This window comes from Dioscorea cayenensis, chromosome 19 (assembly GCF_009730915.1).
Source record: "Dioscorea cayenensis subsp. rotundata cultivar TDr96_F1 chromosome 19, TDr96_F1_v2_PseudoChromosome.rev07_lg8_w22 25.fasta, whole genome shotgun sequence".
In the NCBI taxonomy this organism is placed as follows: Eukaryota; Viridiplantae; Streptophyta; class Magnoliopsida; order Dioscoreales; family Dioscoreaceae; genus Dioscorea; species Dioscorea cayenensis.
In genome coordinates, this window is record NC_052489.1 from 15,534,237 (window position 1) to 15,543,266 (window position 9,030).

Consider the following 9,030-nt stretch of genomic DNA (forward strand, 5'->3'; position numbering starts at 1 on the left):
TGCCAAAGGAATGCCGTATGATGCTTCCTCTAGCCACGGGTCTCCTTCCTTCAAATAGTTGTCGATCTCCACATTGAATGATGATATCTTCTTTCCTTGGGAGCCTTTGACCTTGCCCTTAGATGATCTCCTTGTTTCCTTGCTCTTCTTCATCCCAAGGTCGCTCAAGGTCTCCCAAGAAGTCTCCAAGAAGCCCTCTCAAAATCTGTCCAAAAAGTCTCCCATTTCTGCCCTAGAAATCTGCATTTATACCCTTCACAGCATACTTGCCATATGGGGGCCGTATGGCACTCAAAACCTAGATTTTCGCTTCATACGGGGGTACATATGGGCTGCATACAGCCTCCATACGGGCTGTATGGGGGCCGCATGAAGTTCTAGACAAGCAGCTTCAAACAATCCCGCTGCTACAATGTTTGCTACATTGATATCGCTATGGTAACTCTGCTACAGTGATTTTGGGCCTGTTTTCTTCTTCTTTTCACCCAAATGATATCCTTGTGTTCTCCATAGCTTTCTCGTACCCTACAAAGCAAATAGTACATGATTAAGAACAAAACGGGCATTAATACTCAATAAAATACATGCAAAGTGTATAAAATACATATAGGAAAATACCTACATTTAGACACTTATCAGATGTGTACAACATGGTAGAAGCAATTAAAGGTCTAAATAAAGAAGACATGACTCGCTTCTTCTCAAGATACTCTTCCTAGTTGAGCCCCGTATGTTATCCCTACTTTCCTTGTGCCTCAGACTCGTCCTTAATCCCCTTAGATGATGTGGTGAAGCTTGATCTTCATCCTCATCAAAGTCCTCTGGGTGGAGAAGAAAAATCCCCGAACAAAGATAAGAGTGAAACCCTAGAAACTAGAGTTATAAGGATGATTTCGGGCACTACATGGTCTAAGCACGGTCGTGCTTGGATCGTGCTATCTCGTTGAGATTTCTGAGTGAATCGGCTAAGTGTTCGTCTGGGAGAATCAAGGGGAAGAGTGCGGTCGTGCTTCGCCTGTGCTTCTCTAGTGCATGACCATGCTAGGAGCATCTTGATCATGCTTTCCCCATTTGACGGAAACTATCTTTGAACTAGAATAATCTGGGGGAAGAGCACGATCATGCTGACATAGTGCTTGGCCTGAGAGCACCCCCCTGCTTGAATTATCACTGGGTCATCGTCCCACAGGCCAAAATAATCTGTGGGATAGAGCTCGATCATGCTCTGCTCGTGTTCAGCTTGAGGACTTAGCAAATATCTTTGTTCTTTACTTGTTTCATCCCCGATTTCATTCCAAATTGCTTCGAATCCCTAAATCCTATGCAAGGAATAGCTATACCCAGAATAGCACCGAATATACACAAAATTATGCTAAAGAATGATTAAAATAATGAATTGAGGATAAATAAATATGATATGAAATGCACTCATCAATACAAAAGAAGTGCTTCTCCATGCCGACATTTTAACAACCTGGTAGGATCTCCAATGTAAAATAAATGAATAGAACAACTCAACAATGGCATTAACCAAGCTCTTGTGAAATGGAATTCAAGAAAACCCCAACATTCACAAGATGAGATTTATCAAAGCCATAACCAATTTTTGCTAAAGTAGACGGCAAATAATACATGAGTACATGGTTAAAATACATATAGCTGAAATTTATATATGTATAACAAAATATAATTGAAAACTATATGTAAAATTACTTACATGAAAAAGCTCCACTCCAACTCATTCCCACAAGCTAAGACAATCTTCCTTCAAAGCCCTATCAATAGCAACCACATCTAAATGCTCAATGCCAAAATAAAACCCACTAAGAATTTGACTACACCAACAATGGCATGAACTAATGAGAGCATCCTAAGCACTTAATCCTCAAAGCAAGGTAACTATTAGGCTAGGGAAAACATGTTGTCATAGCAAGGAAGTGATACACACAAGCTTGAATACACATCTAAGGTTCACACAATCTTAAGGTAATTACACTTGACAAAGAAATGAGGAAAATCTAACAGCAAGGTTTTCAAGGCATTTCAACAAGCACCTTGTGTGCATGATCAAAGACCAAGTGTTAGCATCATTTTGGCAACAACCATGCTAAGAATAATACATACATTCCAAGAACACACAATGATAGATTTTAGCTAAGCAAGGATTTTTCTAAGGCTTAGCAGATGCTCAACCATCACAAGGCTTACAACACAAGACAAACATCACAACGCAACACATAAACCATGATAGATAAAGTTTCAGCTAAAAGCAAAATGAGAGCTTGCTTACCCAAATAGCTATAGAGAACAAGCCACTCCACTCTGGAACTTTCTCTCCAACCTCCAACCAATCAAGTTCTTCAAGGATGAAGAAGAAGAAGATGAAGATGAAGATGAAGATGAAGAGAACCTTTGCTTCTTGAAGCTTGGAAGTTCTGACATTTAACATTCCAAGGAATGGTTTCATGGTGTAGCCAAAAGAGAGGGAGGACATGGTTGTGGGGTGAAGTTCAGCCAAGAAATGGGCAAGATAGGGTGTTCCTTCTACAATTGAGACAGGGCATGGTAGGGAGGAAAAAAACAAAAGAAGTAAAGTATGGTTGACCATGTGTGGACCCCACTCCTTGATTAGATCCTAGCCTCAACTTTTCAGTTACCTTTTATTTGAGACCCTACCAATGTCTTCTTCGAACACCCCATACTCTTCGCCTCCTCATGTTTTGGTAGTGCCATATAAGACAAAGTAAGATCTAGCATCTCTCCTTGCTTCAATGTGATTCTGGCGAAGAAGGCAAGGAACTCACCTCTGTGGGTGCTTTATTGCGAGTGATTGAGGTGAAATTCTGATATTTTTTTTTGTCTTTGCCTTCTTATGTTAAGGATTGGATTTATTTGAGGATAAAATTAAGAAATTTTTGTTAGCATAACAGAGATCCCTCTTCAATTTTGAAAGACCTAGAGACCGAATTTGGAGTACATCAAAATATAGAATATGTATATCTTATTCTTATCTAGTTTACTGCAAAATCGTAGATTCTCTACATGTGTATTCTATAAGTTATTGCCCTTAAAATCAGTAGCCTCGGATAAGACTTTTGTGCAGACCTTAAGGAGTTTTTATTTTTCCATGAGTTTAGAGTTGGAATTAGATATATAATTATATAGTAAAGTTGTAGAAGTTAGTAGTATCTATGGATATGAGAAATTTCAGAATTTATGCCTTTTTAATGGTTGAGTTATGGCCAAATTACTATACTTTTTCTAAAATAATATTTCTGCAGAAAACATAAAAATTGCTTAGACAATTTGATGGTCTTGTACATGGAATTTGGAGAGGAGTAATTTAACAAAGTAATAGAGTTTGATGTTTTCTAGATACCTGTCATAATTTAGATTCTTTAGATGAGTAGTTTAAAAGTTAAAGCATTTTTAGTGTAGTTGTGCCCAATGATATTGTTGTGCAAACTCTGAAGATTGTTTGGTGTATTTCATGGTCTTAGATATTGTATCTAGTAAAGAATGAAACAATAAAGTGATGCATTACTGAGTTATTTGGCTGCACATAAAATATTATTTCCTTTGAAGTTTTATATTGAGAGATATTCTTATTTCAAAGCGATACACCTGAATTACAAGCCTGCAGAAATAGTTGGAGATTCAATTGAATGTTATAAATTGTGTAGTACTCTAAGTTGTGTGAATTTCGGATATGTCATAGATTTAGGTGTCTAGTTTTCCCAGAATTTTGAAATTTATGATTTGGAAAAATGTATGTGAAGTTATGAGGATTTTAGTACTCATTGATCATGTTTGAATTATTGATATGGCTTTTCTAGTGGGTAATTGCTATTGTACTCTCGCAATAATCAATATTTGGGAGTGTATAATAATAGTTTGAACTTTTTGCATTTGTACCCTTCTAAAAATCATTTTTTTAATACTATTGCTTGTTAGCCTCGATTTTGTTATTGAAAACTAATAGGATCTCTTTCCAAATATAGGACATACCCAAGGTGTAAGGTTTGGGAGTATTTTTGGGCGTTAATCAGGTAAGTATCTCACATATAAATCTATTTAATGTATATACTTGAAAATTCTAGTTTTGTGAACTTTTGGAATTTTTGAGAAAAACACTGATTATTTTTATTTATATTTTGAATTATTTATTTATTATTATTTTCAGAGTTACTTTAAATTATTTGAAATTTTGAGTTAGTGATATTTTATTTTGGATTAGAATTATCTGAAAGGTTTGAATACTTATTTAAATTCAGATTATTTAATTTCTAAAGTTTTAGTTAATTTTTGATTAATTATTATTAATATTTTTTTTAAATTATCTGTTCATGTTTGGATACAAATAATTGGTTTATTTTTATATGATAAAAATGGGATCACTCGACTGCAAATTACTTGCATTTTGATAATTTACTATTTTATGAACATGAAATATTTTGATACAGTACTCGCAGTCCCCAAACTAACTTTACAATAACCCTGTCACTGGGGGTTAAACACTGATCTTGTCGACATGTACTCTGATATAGAAACTATAGTTTCCCACCGCTTTTTGTCGGTGAAAAATAATGGCCTCTGATAATTCTGGCTCGAGTCACCGAGGTTAAAAATATGACTTCTGATGTTCTGGCTCGGGTCACCGACGGTAAATATATGAATTATGTTTTTTTTTGCAATAGTTGTTTGGGGGACATATATGCTTAGTTTTGACATCTGTGTTTATTTGAAATAAATTTAATTTCTTATTTTGATTTTGATAATCATGATTTTTTTAAATGATCCCTATATTTTTTAGTTGGTGCTTACTGGGTTGTCAAGCTCAAAATTTATTGTTTAATTTTTTTTTCAGATCAAGAGTATAATAGATCACCACTTTGAGAATCGGGTTTTGAGGCCTTGCACGCCTACTGGTCTCGGTCTTGTAGGTGTACGGCCGTTTGTCGGCGTACCAGGTCTGGCGAGTGGGGTTCGGAGCGTGACGTCATGCTTGACCGGTGTGGGGCACACACGTATATCATCTGCGAAGCTTTCTTTTCAGCCTTTTGTGGTGCTATACCCAATAAAGTGCTAATTCGTCAAAGCTTATGTTTGTATATAGCTTTCTTGCACTCAAAAAGTTATGCTATCATGGAGCTATCTAGCATAGTGAAATTATGTATAAATTTCTGGCTTCATCAATACCCTTTCTAAGTATACCTTTTGCAATATTGGGATGCAAGTTTACGTGCATGCTTATGTTAATGCACTAGCATGTAGTTTATTTACTATTAAAAGCACTAAGCTTAAGTTTGTATGAAGTGTTTGTCTTGTAATGAAAGATCATTTAACGCTCTTAAAATCTCTAGAAGTTAGCAACCAGATAGTAAGGTTCAAGTTAAGTTAAATTGTGGCCAATTGGAAGTTAGTGGAATAGTCTGACCAATGGGATGTGTTTTGATGTTTTGTATCTTGATATGTATATAATATATGAAAGTAGTGCTGGTTGTTGGTTAGCTGAATTAACCCTTTGAAAATTCTCTCCATCGTTACTTTTACTCTCGACCACCATCCCAAGTATACTCTACCAAACAACATTATTACAAACACCTTCATCTTTTCTTCCAAAACCAATGTTTGATCCTTCAAAAAGAAGCTTTATTGGTAAATGCTTCAGCATGCACTACTTCATCATCCTCAACATAAAGTTGAGCACTTTGCTCACATTTGGACAACTTGTAATTTCATCAAGTACCCTTATTCTTGAGTCTAGATCAATTCCACTTAGCATTTGCGCTGCTTTTAACCACTGGTGCTCAGATTCATACATTTTCACAAGCTTCTTCCATAACACTATAACTTGTTCTTTAGAAGAGACAACCTAAGGTTGTAACCTTGATGTTTATATATAAGCGTTCGGTGATGTACACAGGATGTTTAAGATGCTCCACAATAGATACAACATCAGTGACTTCAAGGCCTTCCTTGCATTCCCTAAAGTGTCTTCTTGTTCAAAGTTTTGATGACATAATAACGATCATTAACCTCTTTTATTTGTAGCTTTTATAGCCACACCAAGAACAGTGGCTCCATTCCCTTGCAACGGCGCCAAAAACTTAACACACCCCTTCCGTGTGTGTGCCGCAAGTGCACGGGTTGTCGAAGTAATAAGTACCCTAGTGAGTGGGTAAAAGTGCTCAGAAACACAAGTATTGCTATTTAACTATAGTGAAAATGATTCAAGGGTTGGGTGAACAATTTTAATGCAAGTAAAAAAATAAAGAAAAGAAGAAAGAGACGTAATAGAAAATAAGGAGAGGCAATCGATAGAAAGTGGGGCACCCGGACATTGCTCACCCTAGGACTTTAGTTTTCAAGGAATTGGTATTTTGAATAATTTTTAATATTTTGGTTGCTTAAATATTTATATTCCATTTCGGGTTATTTATTTATCTTCCCTAAGGTGGAATCTTGGATTTTATCGATATTTTTAGGTATTTGTGAACTTGAGAAATTCTAAACCCATATTCTACAAATATTTTGTATCTGAATGTGTTGTTCTCCAAATGAATGGTAGGCAACCATGTTAGTGGGGGTTAATCATTGACCTTATCAACAAAAAATCCTAGAAAAATGAGACTGCAGTTTCGCACCGTGTCCGTTCGGTGAAATAATTAACGGCTATCTGGCACCATGTCCGTTCAATGATATAATAAATGACCATATGATATTTCAGTCACGGGTCACTGAGGGTAAATAAATGACCTCTGTTATTCTAGCTTGGCTTACCGAGGGTTAACAAATGAGCTCTGACATTTATAGTGAATTTGGATACATACACTGGAATCTGTTACATTCTGCTTTGACTTTTGATTTTGATTTTCTTCAATTACACTATTTATTTGTTATTGATTTCTGTGTATATTTGAGACGCAAACTTTTTTGTCCTACCTCGAAGTTTCCGCATTTTAGAGATCGCATTTCTGGGTTCTGAATTTTTTGAATGGAATATTTGAAATATTCTTTTATTAGAATATTATACTCTCTATTTTGTTTAAATTATGATTTTAGAGACTTGTATTATTCTGAAAATTTGGTATACTTGAAACACACTTTTATAATTTTTGGTTTAGTCTAATTATGCTTTAGAGACTTATGCTCATATTTGGCGATTTTTTATATTTATGATTTACAGCTTTGAAATTTGATATTCTTTTAATTACAATATTCTTGAATAGCGTTATTACTTGGGAACTATACCTCTGTTGAATTGTTTATTTTGTATTTGTTTAAACTTTGTTTATACTTTTAATTACTCTGGATATTAGAAGTTGAGATTTATAAATCCTGTTGTTTCTAAACAATTTATGGATTACTTACTGGGCTAGTGAGCTTATGGATTTATTTTAAATCCTTTTCAGATCATGGGTGATAGACCGGTGTGGACTTTGAAAGGTTGTCTTTAGGTGTCATCTTGTTCTGTTGAAAAATTTGAGTCCTTTTTATTGCATGTTCCTATGGTTTTATAACTTTGTATTTTTGGACTTCTTGTATCCCTGTACTATATATTCTGTACAATCTGTAACCTTGTGACTCAGTTGGCTTATGCCTTGTGGGTCTACGGCCGTTTGTCCGTGCACCAGGTCTTGCTGGGTCGGGTTCGGGGCATGATAAATAAGTGGTATCAAAGAGATTTAGGAAAATTTTTACTTAATGATCTTAGTACATTAGATAGAAGTGTTAAACCTAAAGTGTTAATTAGAATTTGAACCCAAATCGAGTCAATTACATTAGAAATGGGTTCTAGTCACTTGCTGATTCTATATTCTCATCTCACTTTCCGATTTTGTTTCCAGCAAATTATCTTGACTCTCAGTCTAGTTTCCATACCTTGTATAACTTTGATTTATATGGCAGATCCTCTAGCTTTAATTCACCTTTTGTTGCCGATGATTACCTTGATTTTGATCTTTTTAGGAGCAATCCCTTTGTGCCATTCTATTAAGTGGAAAAACGTTTTGGTAATCTATACCACCCGTGATTGAGTAGCTTGAGCAGTAACTACTTGTCTATGAAAATTTTCTTATTTTCAAGCAAAGGATTATCTTGTGGATTTTTTTATTCTTTGAAAAGGAGATGCTTTCTTTTTGTCCTAAAGCAAGTCTTGTGCGAAAGTTAAATGATGTGAATGGTATCTCTCTTTTAGAAACTCCCTTAGTGTGTCATTTTGCTTCTCGTATTCGATATGGCTCATGTGTTATGCTATTGGTTCATTGCTATCCTTTGGATTATCCATTTTGCTAATTGTCTATATCACATTGAGTTATGATACAATGTTATCTTCTTATCGACATCATTTGTACATTTAGACCCATTTTTTTCTTCAATGTTTTAAACTCTAGAAGGTTTCCTCTAGTACACTGCTTTTTAGTCATGTGTGTTTCATTGACATCTTTGGATGCCAAATTAGTTTGTGACATTAGTTTGTGCTTATCCTTGGCCCTTGTTTAAATTTGTTGGAGTATTGATTTGAGTTTTGAGTGGCAAAATATGCTTTGGAAATTTTGAGGAATAACATTTCTTATAGCTTGATGATGTTCTTATCCTCATTGATACTAAGAATAATTTTGAGTGGCATGCTGATTTAATGTGTTCAGTTGCAATGCCTTCAATTAACAATTGATAATCTTTGGAGAATCATCTTGGGAAGGTTAAATGAGTCTTATTACTATAGTGTTTCATCTTGATTATGAGAGGATTCATGCCATGATGTTCAAGATTGATTTGATTAAGCTTATGCAGTATTGATGTGTAAATTTAGAACATTTGCTTGGGGAAAATTTAAGAAAATTTTAAATTGGATGGATACTTGGTGATCGTTAAAGTGATTACTATACTATTGCAATATTGGTGCTTGTAAGGAATGGATATTTTTTAAACCCTTGTTTTTGTTAAGGCTTGAGCTTGATATATAGCAGATATTATAACTTGTTTTAATTTGAGGAATTGCCTTTTTTCCATTGACTTTAGTGAAGT

The 9,030-nt window shown here is 34.9% G+C and overlaps 1 long non-coding RNA gene across 1 annotated transcript; it reads right to left on the bottom strand.

The window, feature by feature from the left end:
- Positions 1 to 2,504, bottom strand: LOC120250553. The gene is made up of 3 exons (XR_005533036.1): positions 2,291 to 2,504; positions 1,718 to 1,775; positions 1 to 525 (listed from the first exon to the last, which is right to left on the bottom strand). It is a non-coding gene; the product is annotated as an uncharacterized LOC120250553 (long non-coding RNA).
- Positions 2,505 to 9,030: the final 6,526 nt, after the last annotated feature.